At 34.3% G+C, this 13112-nt stretch overlaps 1 long non-coding RNA gene across 1 annotated transcript; it reads right to left on the bottom strand.

Moving 5' to 3' along the window:
- Positions 1-5184: 5184 nt before the first annotated feature.
- Positions 5185-11536, bottom strand: LOC142349300 (uncharacterized). Its single transcript, XR_012760814.1, has 2 exons — positions 11354-11536; positions 5185-5399 (listed from the first exon to the last, which is right to left on the bottom strand). It is a non-coding gene; the product is annotated as an uncharacterized LOC142349300 (long non-coding RNA).
- Between the last annotated feature and the right edge of the window lie 1576 nt (positions 11537-13112).

Here is a 13112-nt window from a genome sequence, read left to right as displayed (position 1 = left end):
GGGTTTATCCCGTTTCTATTTCTGACTCATACTGATTTATACTGACTCTCTTCATTTTGAATTGCTTTGCTGAGCAACTGATGTTCAAAATCACTTTTAGCAAAATGAGAGAAGAGAGAAACTAGCCTAGAGAAGTCAAAAAGATTTCACGCAAAATGTTGAAAAAGCGGCAAAATGAGGTAAAGCGAAACATTTTTTTGTTAGACGAAGTAAAAAACATAGCAGGACAAGTCCTGGCGTACATTTCAAAGAATTTTCATTGACTAAACAGAAAACTAGACCAAGAACGGACTATGAAGGGATTGAGAAAACCATTCAGAAAAAAATCCGATCCAAAAAATTGAAAAAACTGTAAAATCAAAATGAAATTGCCGCATGTGAACAAAAAGCCACTGGCGAGAAAGCGAAATTTTGTTCAAACACCGTTTTCTCACTCTACTTTAAAATTAAAGCGAAAAATATTCAAGCCGCAAAACCACTCGCTTTTTCGCTCCACTTCCTGTTTCGGCGTGACCAAAATCACTACTCAAATTTGACTTCAAAAATCATGAAAATGTGTGAACAGATCTTAAAAAAAAACATAGCACGAAATGTCCTGACCTATAATTCAAATAATTTTCATTGAATAAATAAAAAACTAGACTTATATTGGACTAGAAATGGATTGGGAAACCATTTAGAAAAAAAAACCGATCAACAAAATTGAAAAAAAAAAACAGTAAAAATCAAAGTGAAATTGCCGCACGTGAACAAATAATTCCAACCGAGAAAGGGAATTTTTGTTCAAACACCGTTTTCTCACTCTACTCTAAAATTCGAGTGAAGAAATTTGACGCCACACTTCACTTCCCTTTTCGGCGTGACCAAAATCATCACTTCGATTTGACTTCAAAAATCATGAAAATGTGTGAACAGATCTTAAAAATAAACATAGCACGAAATGTCCTGACCTATAATTCAAATAATTTTCATTGACTAAATAAAAAACTTATATTGGACTAGAAATGGATTGGGAAACCATTTAGAAAACCGATCAACAAAATTGAAAAAAAAAACAGTAAAAATCAAAGTGAAATTGCCGCACGTGAACAAATAATTCCTACCCAGAAAGGGAATTTTTGTTCAAACACCGTTTTCTCACTCTACTCTAAAATTCGAGTGAAGAAATTTGACGCCGCACTTCACTTCCCTTTTCGGCGTGACCAAAATCATCACTTCGATTTGACTTCAAAAATCATGAAAATGTGTGAACAGATCTTAAAAACATAGCCGGAAGAATTCCGGAAACGACTCGAAGGATAAAAATGCCCATATTTATGACTTAATAAAAAGAACAACTATTGTGAACCCTGAACCACCACAAATGCCATAAGAAAATAAGGAAGAATAGAAACTGCATTCGAACACAAATTGAACAGAAAAAAACTAGAAAAACTTAATGAACTTTTTAATAGGGAAAACAGCGCCCCAATACAATTCAAATTCTTCGAATTGTAAAAAACAAGAGGACCACAATATAGCACCGCTCAGCTTACAGCTTCGCAGCTATAAAAAAAAAGGAAAAAACTCGTAAAAATGACCTCTTAACCTTAAATTACGGCGTTCCTTCACGACTTTAAGCACTTGAAGGACTACTGAAGCTAACTTTGGGCATCTAATGAAACTTTATGCCCACTTGGTCTTACCTTTTTATCCCGTATTGAAAGATCAAAGTCATTGAAAAATGTGTTCAAATATCTTAAAAAGACAGAGCACCAATACAATCCAATTCTCGGATTGTAAAAAACCACGAGGTCCCCGATAATAGCCGCTATCGCTTCGCGGCTATTAACGAAACGTAAACTAGACATCAAGTAAACTAAAAAACTTGAAACAAAACCATAAAACAACAAAGTAAAAACAATAAAATCAAATCTGTTAAAATATGATAAACAAAACTGATCATATTTGTCATTAATTGAGATCCCGAAAAACTATCTCTGGTAAAATTACTTAATCAAAACAACTAGTACCTACTGAAACCACTTATGAGAGTCTTTTTAAAATACCTGAAGCCAAATAATGAGAAAAAAGCTCTTACAAACAACTTGCACTAAGAAATGGAAAACGCTAATAAATTTTACAAAAAGCATATCAATCCAAAGAAAAACTCCTTTCAGCCAATAGGGCATCCAGATAATCGCAAAACAATAGGCAACTCATAATAGGCTAAGAAACTTGTCTGAAAAAAAACAGAAAAAAAACCAAAAACTGCAAAAAATTTAAGAAAAATAGTTCAAATTTTTGGCATTTTTTGTCATATTTCTCAACAAAAAATGATTCATTTCCAAAAAACTGTAACCAATTGCTATCTAAAATTTGCTCAAAAAGAAGGGGTCTTTCCAATACCTATTTTAGTCAGTAAAACAAAAAAATCTTCAAAAAACGCAGAAATTAGCTCGAAAATCAGCAAAATACATGAAAAACCTGCGAATTAGCAAAAAAATTTATATGAATACCTTCATACCACTACCAAAACCAGCCTAAAATTAACACAAAAATCATAACCAAACCTCTAAACCAAAAAAATGAAAAAAAACTGCTTTAAAATGCCGCACGTGAAAAAAAAAATTTGCTCGCTTACAGAATTTTTTTTCACACCTCAATTTCTCGCTCTCTAGAAAACAGCGGTATGAATAAAAACCACTCTCTTTTCGCTATACCAGAAGCAGCATTTATAAATAGAATGTAAGAGTCAATCACCATTTGGCAAAAGCACCAGACAGGTTTAATTATGAACAGTCGGTAGTGTCAACAAGAAACATATCAGATTTAACAAGTGCTACAATTTGGAAATTTAGGGAACCTTCACCTATCCAAGCATATCAACCGTCCCTCCCCCAATTTCACCGAATCATAAACGGAAATTTTGCCGCATAACTGACATTTAAGAGCGGTGAACATAGATTCGGGAAACAGAAAATTTAGAAAGCCGAAGTTTAGAGGACATCCAGAGTTCATTTCTCAAAGCAAAAATCGAAGTCACCAACCTAAGTTATTTCACTTTTCACCTTCCATTGGTTCGAACGAAGCAACTTTCCACCTGGTGATTTCAAATAAAACTGAAAACAAACCATCTTTTGGTGATTTCAAAACAAACCATTAATTAACAATCACCAAAAATTGAACACGACTCATTAGCGTCACATTTAACTGAAATTGTCTTTTCGACAACAACAACGACAACACAATCCACTATGATTGTCAAAAGAGCAGTCTATAGGGCTACAAAGCTTCGGCCTTACAGAGAAAGTAGTGGTAGATTTTAAAGTTAAACAGCAAGTAACCATCTGTCATTTGGGCCAATATCTCTCCCTTTAGCCCTCTTTCTCCCAACATGCCTGCGGACGCCTCAATCACCTGGCAAACAGAGGCCAACTTGTCTACTTAATCACCCACTTAGTAGCTCCAGCCAACTTTTGACGGATAGATAGGATCCAATTTAAACCACTTAAACATTCTTGTCACTAACAGACTTGGCGATTTAAGATATAGACCTTAAGCCAGCTAGCAGATTTAACTCAATTGATTTTCTGACTGAAATATTTCACGACGCATTTCACTTCTATTTGAGACATTTCACAACTCAGAAAAGGTCCCCCTACATTTGATCAGCCCGGGTATTTGAGTTGATAATAATCGGGCGTTTAAACTAATAAAGGCGCTACTATTAACAGATGTATCGAGGCTATTTCTCCTCACTACTCGTTTCCTTTTCCAATAATCAAAAGTCTCCTATCCTTTAAAAAGAAGACCAAAAGATTTTTGCGAAATTTGATTGATAAATTCAAAAAATGCGCCAAAATTGGATTATGTAGATTGTCGTCAGTTGTTTATAACCTAATCAAATGAAACAAGCCAAATAACTGTTTTCTGAGTCAATTCTATTAATTTCATTTTTGCCTGGGCTTCAAAAACGTGATACACAGATCGAAGGACTGTATACGAGATCTCAAATCTACAGAAATCTCAAAATCAACGAGGTCATCAACATCCTCTAGAGCTTACCGATACTCACAATTAACACTTAAAGCGGTAGAAAAATCAAAATATCGAGCTTAAAAAGCAAAACTATTCAATATAATCTGAAGATTTGTCTGGATGCCCAATTCGTTAGGAGCCACACACAATCAGGATACGATAGATCAGATCTGGTTTTTGCTCCCATTTTTTAGGATCTATTCTGTTTTGGGCCCCCAGTTTAGTGGGCTTATATCTTTTACGCCCTCCAGGCGCACGTGCTATTTTATTACATAGTAAGGTGCTATATACCAACATATAATTTGTAACGGGGGGGGAGGGGGTGGGGGCGTAAAAAACACGGGGGGGGGGGGGAGGGAACAGAATAGATCTTTTTTTTATCAAACTTTAAGAGTTGACAATTCTGCTTCGCAAAAACTTTCCACCTCGAAAGTTCGCCTTAGGATTGCAGCACTTCGAGGTTAGTGCATATGAGACTGCACACAGGAAACGATACAGACATCCAAAAGCAATTTTTCAACCGCTAGAGCGAAACTGGACTATTTAGGCCCTAAATCATTGGTGCGCCTATTTTTGCTGTTCCCTCCCTGGAGGCAGACTAAAAATGTCGAAAAAGGTGAAATACGGGCAGCCAAGCGACGCGTGAACAAGGTGAAAGAGTCTTATTTATGGCTCCCAAAGGTGTAATAGGATCCAGCCAGGGGCGGAGAGGTGTGGGAAGAGGCGATTATAGTTTTAATCGATTGCAAAAGGGAGCTAGAACGCGTAGTAGAATTGGGATAGGGAGGGGTGGGGGATGTGTAGATAACCGTGCAAACAATATCAGATTGCCAAGGACGACACGCTATTTTAAAAAAATCCAGTTCATGTTTGTAATTTTTATTTCATTACAATAATATCGATTTCAACAATTCCCAGCCCACGTAATTTATCTCTTGGTTATATTTGATTTACAAGTAATTAGAGGCTTCAATTTTAAAACATCAATTTTTTCCTCGAACGCAAACGCAATCCTGCAGCATAATTTGTTTCGCAACAACCAAAATACCAAATTAACTTCCATAAACGTTAGCTATCGACACAATTAGCTGCTTTAAGCTTCCAAGCCTCCGGAAGCAACAAAAACTTTTACATCACAGAAACAACTAACTGGTTTATTAAAAATGAGATAAAGTGACGTTAATTCTTGTAAAGATGAGTAAACTTTTCATAACTTATCATTTTCAAGCTTATTTTATATCTTCCAATATTATTGCTTGCGTGGAACTGTCCCCCAGTTTTTGAGTCGCTCTGACTCACTTCATCTCAATATAGCAATCACCCAATAATAGATAAGAGCCCAGTAGTCGACGTAGTGTGACATTTGAATGAGACAGCTCCTAAAAAGCCAATAAGAGCTATTCAATGCCAAGCACATGTTGATAAGAGAGAGAATGTCAATTAAATGCTCTCTACATGTCTGCAAAAGGAGGCACACACACGGGCTAAATTGACAGTGGAAAAAAGAGATTGAAAGTAAAAGGGTTGATTTAGATTTTAGAATGCATTAGCTGCAGATAGACACACAACAGCGAGGTCTCGACATTAGCAATTAGCATTGTTGTGACAAGTTGAGAAGCCGGGAGGTAGATAGGATTGAAAGAGGGGCGCGGAGGGGGAAGTGGGGTGTTGACTGTCATTTTGAAGGGTGGGGTGATGCACATAGGAGCGGCTAACAAGGCTGCTAATGTTCAAAACCATATAAGCATCAGCAATTATGAACTACTTTTAGTTACTTGAACTGGTGACATTTGACGTTGACATTTTAGCTAATGGAAAAAGGCAAGATAGAACGGGAGAAATAATTGAAACGAGAACTTGGCTTCTAATGCACATTTGACATGTGACGTATGCAGTGTTAGCTCATTTAGTTGACTTAATAGAAGGCTGATTTTAAAGCTGTAAACATGTTTTGTTTGTGAAAAGGGGGACGGGGAGTTTTCAAGATGTGAATTGTTTTTTGGTGGTGGGAGGGTTTCAGAAGCCTCACAAATCTGTCAGATCACGCATCGTCAATTGAGTCCGTAAATTGAAACAAAAGCATTTTAGAGTGTAAAACAAAAGCAAAAGCATAGAAAACGAACATCTGCGTTCATGCGAAGATGCTAACCAAATTGAACTATTAAATATAACTATCAAAAACCCATAAAAATGTTAATTTGTCCCACCAGTTCCTAGGTTCATCTGGAATTGTGTTCACTCATGCAAAACGAATGAACTCTAATTTTCAGCGATTAACTTAAATAAACTGAGCCTTCAGGAGCGTTAAGGAAATGTCGATAACAGATGAAAACGAAAAATATCTTGAATAATAGCGAATTTAACTCCCAGAAAATTTTAAAAAGCTTATAAACGGTTTAAGAAAGAACCCTGAGCAAAATTTAACCATCTGACTAATGCCGAAAAAAATCGCGTCGCATTTTGGAGACATTTATTTCACTTGTAATACAAAAAATTAGGCAATAAGTTAGCTAACCAAATCAGTGAAAATCAGTGAGTACTGGAAAACCATCAATTCGCGTTCTCTGTGACACGAGTCGTTAGCCAACCATGCTATTCGCTATCATCACCCGTAACACAAATAACAAAAACAATAAAATGAAACTACTCACGTTCTCCATCTTAGGTTTTCAAAATTTATTTCATCTGTCTATTAAGGACTGACCTAAACAAAGAAAGTTGCCCTCAGATTTCGAGTAAAAAGCAAAAAAAACTTAAGCACATTTTTCATTTACATCTCAGTAGTAAAAAGAGTCAATTGCTTACAATTGGAAATAAGCGAGAAATTTATATCGCACTTTAAGGTTGTAAAAATGAATAAAAAATCAGCTGGTTAAATTTGCTTTTAGAAAAAAGAAAACTAATGGAAATGTTGGCACTTTCGACAATTTTATTCAATTATTTAAAAGGAACCTGTATTCGTCTATTTTTCGTTCCATTCAGAATAAAACTAATCATAAGTCTGCTTTATATCTTTTCTCTAAACAATTCAAAGATTTAAACACAATGAAGGTTTAAAAACCGAAAAAATTGACTATTTACAAAACAAAAACTTTAGATTAAACAAAAATTTTATCATGGCTGAATCATCTGCCCGCAATTCACTATTACTTACATTAAGACTTTCTTACAAAATTCTACGGAATTGAGAAAAATGCGTTCATTGGGTTCCCATCAAGACAAAATAGAAAATATAAGCCAACCAACGTCACTCGAATAGCTCTCAAATGTTATACATGGGCTCAACTTATCTTGGGCTTAAGTTTTATTGGAGCGTTTTAATGGGCTCAAGTTTTCATTGGAGCTTCTTCTAAAACATTCAAAGATCGTAAGGGGACCATTAACCAATTTTAGAGCACTTTTCTGTCAAATTTAGAAGAAAACTGCAAATTGATTTCAGCTGCTCACTAATATCAATTGCTCTAGATTACGCAAAAAGCATGAAAAAGTAATTTAAAGATTCACAAGAAAAACTACTACAAGTGCAAGAAATGGCAAACGCCTCTAAACCTAATTGTTCCGACCAATCCTTTCACTATTGTTCCGACTTAGTGGGAGATCTATATACTCAAATGGTTTTTTTGGTTTTTTTTCAGTTAAATTTAGCCGATCGATATATTCAACGAAGAGAGTTATCAGTGGTATCATTAGAAAGCTCGTACAGCGCAGAACAAAGAGATTTTTTTGCGATCCGTTTTTTCGATGGAGTAATCAAGGTTTCAAGTTCAGTTAACATTTGACTCATTTTCAATGTAATTGTGCACATTTTCCTTAATTTTACACATTTCTTCTGCTACTTTTGTAGAAAAAAAAGTTAAAATTGTTACCAATGGTGTTGTTGGTTTTATCTCAAAGATAGAAAATTATTATTGAACTGTTTCATCCAATTTTTCAACATTCAGACTTTTTTCATCAAAAATGGCTTGATCAAATTAAAATTTTTCTAGTCCAATGTGTTTGCCGGATTAACTCACCTGAAAACAACTGACACAACATTAGTAAACTCCAAAGCGGACTAGAATTGAAATTTTTTTCACTCGAGATATGAACCAAAATGCATCCTTTATTTTTTGATAAAATTACCTGTGTAGTGGTCAACTCATCTACATCCAGAGTATTCAGAAGAACTAGTTTTAGTTCAGCGCATTAGCAGGGTCAATTTTGGTCGAATGGTTTTTTTTCACAGTGCAAAAATAACACTCGGATTATAATCAGTCGCTGTCTTTTTTAAAGTGCTTTTTCCACTTTTTTATTGTTTTTTAATTTTAAATACAGAACAGAACATTTCAAATTAAGGCATATCAGCGACTGTTCCAAGTGGCTCCTTAAGGAGTTTCAAAGAATCCATCTAATTTATTTAGTCGACAGCTTATTGTCTCCTTGATTTTCAAATTTTTTTGTTTTCAAGATAAACAATGGATTATTGAGTTTTGCAACTTTTTTCTCCTTTTTGGATCAACTTAAAGCTTAAAGTCAGCAATTACAGGTCACACTGATTAACTAAGAAATAAAATTGAAAGTATATGGCCGTAACGAGTTTGAACATTTCCCATATTTGAGGTTTTTTTTTGCCCTTTCACATTACTGTGAGGTCAGATAACAAATCATTGGCGCTTAAAAGGAACGCATTATTGAACATATCATGGATTTCGGCTGATGGATAACGCCTTCGACACCGTCTCCTAGTGGAATTTTTTGTTTTGTCTTTGTTTGTCGTATTTTTGTATTCCTATGAGAAATTGTTAACTGCCAGTCTTAGCAGCTTCCTATGCAAGAAAAAAGAAACTTTTTTTTACTGATTTCAGTTACGACCCAATTTTTTCCGTTACTTTATAATCAAATGTTTTAAAAAAGACGTATGTTTTTTATTTTTTGATCTTTGCTGTTTATTTGTCTGCTTTTTAACTAGTCTCGTTAATTACAGTTTCCATATGACATGATTGATGTTGAAGAATAGCAAAATTGAACACATCTAATGTTTTAGTGCATTGCTTATTGAGTTAACGGCGGCTCCGACACTTGTTTTAGCGAAAATTTATTCCAATTTTTGCCTGTATTTGTCTTTCTTTTTGTAGACCTATAATGAAAAACCTCAATAACGGAAAAATGAGAACCTCAAAAATTCTTTGTAGCAATAAATGACTGTACTTAAAGATTTCAGTCGACAGCCAATTTTTATGACTTGGCGATTAATTGATTTCGAAACAAAAATGTTTCTTTTTACATTTTGCCGTTTTTGTTCATTTTTCTGTCCCCTTGTCAGCTAGTCTCACTATTCACAGGTTACATACCACTTTCTTGGAGTTGAAAAATAAGCAATTTTATTTTACGGATAATGGTTTTAACGGGTTCGATACCATTTTCTCGCAAAGTTCAATTGAATTTTTTTGTTTTCCGTCTGTATTTGTCGTTTGTTTTTGTAGATATAAATCAAATTCTGTATAATGGCAGGTCTCAATGACTTCATATGGAGGGATGATTGAATATAAACCTATTTAAAGATTTCAGTTCACATCTAATGGTTTTCATTTATAAACGTATTTTTTAACTTTGGCTTTTTGTTCCTTTTTTTGTCTACTTGATACCGAGATTCATAAAGTTTCTTTTATTGAAGTAAAAAAAACTACTTTTTTTAGTTTAGGTTTACTTCGACTCGTTTTTGATTTCATTATTAATTTTATTGTAAAAAAGAGTGAGGATTAAGTAATGTTTCTTGTTGTTAATTGGTTTTGTTGTTTGTCCTGTCTCGTAGTCTTAATAATATCAGCTCTCATCGGCACTCTAATGTGGTATTATTTATATTACAAATTGGTTTGAATCTGAGGCAATTTTTTTCATACACGAAATATTTCTGAACAATAAATGTATTTTTGAAAGTTTTCTCTCATTTGGTAGACAATTAAGCCAAAAATTTCGATGAACGGGATCGGAACATTATGTGCAAACGCACATTAATGAGCCTCCTTATTTACAAAAAGATTGAATGATCATTGCAAAAAAACAGAGTGATTTTTAATACACCGTTACTGGCCAGCCATCTCTCTCTGTCTCTTCTGTAATAGCCGAAACACCACGTTGTTCAAGAGTGTCCACATACAAAACCTTTGTATCCAAGAACGGCATGAATATTTAACGTTTTCAACTAAGGATAAATTCTTTCACATTTGAATGAAGAAAGCTTTATGAGCAAATGGACGCTATTATGGAGGGGTACAATGAAAAAATGCAAAATTCAAAAACACTTAAATACCAGTAGCCAGACAAAGTTTGTAATCCCAAATTCTGGGAGGATGCATAGAATTCAAAGGTTCTAGATTATGATTAAAAAATACAACTTTGCTTCTCATATATTGTGTGGCATGGAAATTCTCAGCTGCAGACGACAATTTTTTTTGAAGCGCCTTGAACTGCCGTATCTTGATGAGCATATTATAATTTGTTTCCATTTGATGTTTTTCTAGTTCAATCAAACTTATCATCAGCCAAAAATGACATGCTTTTTCAGACAAGCAATTTTCTCTTTCTGTTTCTCACTTTTCATTTTTTCGAATCCGTATAAGAAATTTAGAAATTCACAGGAATCTTCTAGATTACATTACAAAATTGGATTACAATTTCCAGCAGAACAGCTGTTGAAAACTCCATTAGTATATAACACACGCCCATACTTTTCTAATAGAATTTGAAGGGCTTAATTTCAAAATTTACAGTTGGGAGAAAACCTCGATGAACATCTCCTCGAAGAGATGTTAGAGCAAAAAGTGTTACATACAGTCACGGTATTGCAAAACTTAAAACGGGGTAAATTGAAAATATTCCATTCCAAGCGCAAAATTATATGTAGTTTCTTAAATGGTTTACAAAATCTAGTTGGTTTTCAATTGCTTTTGACAACTTGCAGAATAATCGCTCCTTGAGACTCCCGTAATGAATAAATGTACAAAAGCCATGAAAAATGCGTTTTTTTTTGTAAAATATACTCGGATGCCGCAATGACATCGCCAACCCGATTCTGTATATCAAACAACGGTAATCTTATCAAAGTGATGAATAAGCTAAATATTTTGGACGCGCAGCTCTCGTGCAACTTTTAAAAGAGCTCTTCATAAAATGAATCACTCTCAAACAGTTTTTAAAATTTATTCTCTTCAGATAGCTGACAGATGTTTAGCATTCTGATATTACATCATACCCCACCCACAATTTCATACTTCCATTAACAAAATAGCCTCGAGGGCATTTATATATCCAGTGTCTACCTCCCTGGTCATTATACAGCCCATTTTCTACCCACTTTTGTTGCAGAGGTAGTTAGGTGTTCAAATGGGGTGACAAAACGCAAACAGAGCAGAACAGACCAGACATCCAGCAACTCACAATGGGATGCACGAGGATTAGGTATTAATACCCAGTGGATCAGCTACTCCACTATTCGAAAGATCACTTATCCGAAATCTCAGTCAGAGCATAATCTATCTGAAAGTATTTTAACACTTAAGAAGCTGTTACAATTAGAAGTCAGCATTAAAGAGCTGCATACATGAATTGATGAATATTTTGACACAAATTAAGATAACTCGGAACATCAATCGAAAAATCCGAACTGTGACATGTTCATGAAGCGCTTGTTGAATATGTGCAAGTACATTTCTTACATTAAGACTGTATAAAGTAAGTCTTATAAAAATATTCATTCATATAGATGAGTATGGGCTTTCGTCTAGTTCCGCTTATAAGTATGACAGCTAAGACGATATGCAAATTTCTTAATGAAGGGGCGGCCTCAAACCGAGTCCTTTAATTTTCCGAAATTTTCAGAAGGATCTTGAACGAAAATTTCCAGGTAACTCTGCTACTACTTCTGCTCATATTTTGGTCATTGGACATTCAATGGAAATATCCAATTATTTTAACGCCTAAAATATGAAATATCGTCTAACCCAAAAATCAAAATAACTACTAATATTATTAATTTTAAAGGGAATATTAATCAGATCTCAGACCCAGACAATACTTTTCATATTTTATGAGATGTATAAGGCAAACTAACAAGACATTAAAAATCAAACTACACATAATAAAGAAAAATCGAAAAAGCAGCTATGAGGTTGAAGTTGAGGCGTTTCATTTCGCCCGTACGCAATTCGGTCATCGATATTTTGTTTAAATTAAGAGGGCAAATTTCACCCTTCTCCGATATCCACATATCACAAACATGTGCGAGTGCTGTCACATACAATATTTAATACGAGCCCATTCTACAATGCGTCTCCTTTGATCCTTGATCTAGTATTCGGAAACTATAAATTCACAAATACTTCGCATAAATTCTGAATTGAAACAAATTTTAAATGAGTAAAAAACTGTTTCCAAATTTCAGTGTGTCAGTAATTTAAGCGGTCATTATAAGAGCCATTTATTGAATCGATTTCACCATTAATAGATGATTAAAAGTATCAACTTGGAACGAGGCGAGGTAAAATTTATCAAAAGTGCAGATCAACGTTTTTCAGCGCCTGCATTTGAAAAACTTCAAAAACGTTTTTTTTTTTCGTTTGTTACCACGGTTCTAAGCATTCAATTAAGAATAGATTTGGAATAATTAGCTTTCATTAACAATAATTTGTGCAAGATTAAACCCTTGTGATGACGGGGCATAAGTATATTCAATTTTAATTTACGTTGAACGTTGAATGTATCAGCCTTAATGTTTTTTACTTTAATTTGAAATTTTGTTGCAAGAAAAATTTATTTGAATTTTTCACGTACACAAAATGCCCCTCATTTTTTTTAATACACTGCATGTTAGTGAACGCTGCAAAGTAAAACAAGACAATTACATTAGTTGAAAAAAGCCGCTGATAGTAAAACGGGCACGGGTTGCAGAGGAAAATTAATCAGAACGGTCATTTATCACAAATCCTTAACATTAATATGACAGTTAAAATAGATGCTAAAATTTATCTAACCAGAGATCACTGTAGTCATGGCCTCAATTTGAGCTGGTACATTGTCAGTACATTAAAACAGAAATAATATTTCATTGAAACATC

This window comes from Convolutriloba macropyga, chromosome 11 (genome assembly GCF_964194025.1).
Source record: "Convolutriloba macropyga chromosome 11, txConMacr16.3, whole genome shotgun sequence".
Taxonomy (NCBI): domain Eukaryota; kingdom Metazoa; phylum Xenacoelomorpha; order Acoela; family Convolutidae; genus Convolutriloba; species Convolutriloba macropyga.
Note: the sequence above shows the minus strand (reverse complement) of the source record. Positions and strands in the feature narration are given on the sequence as shown.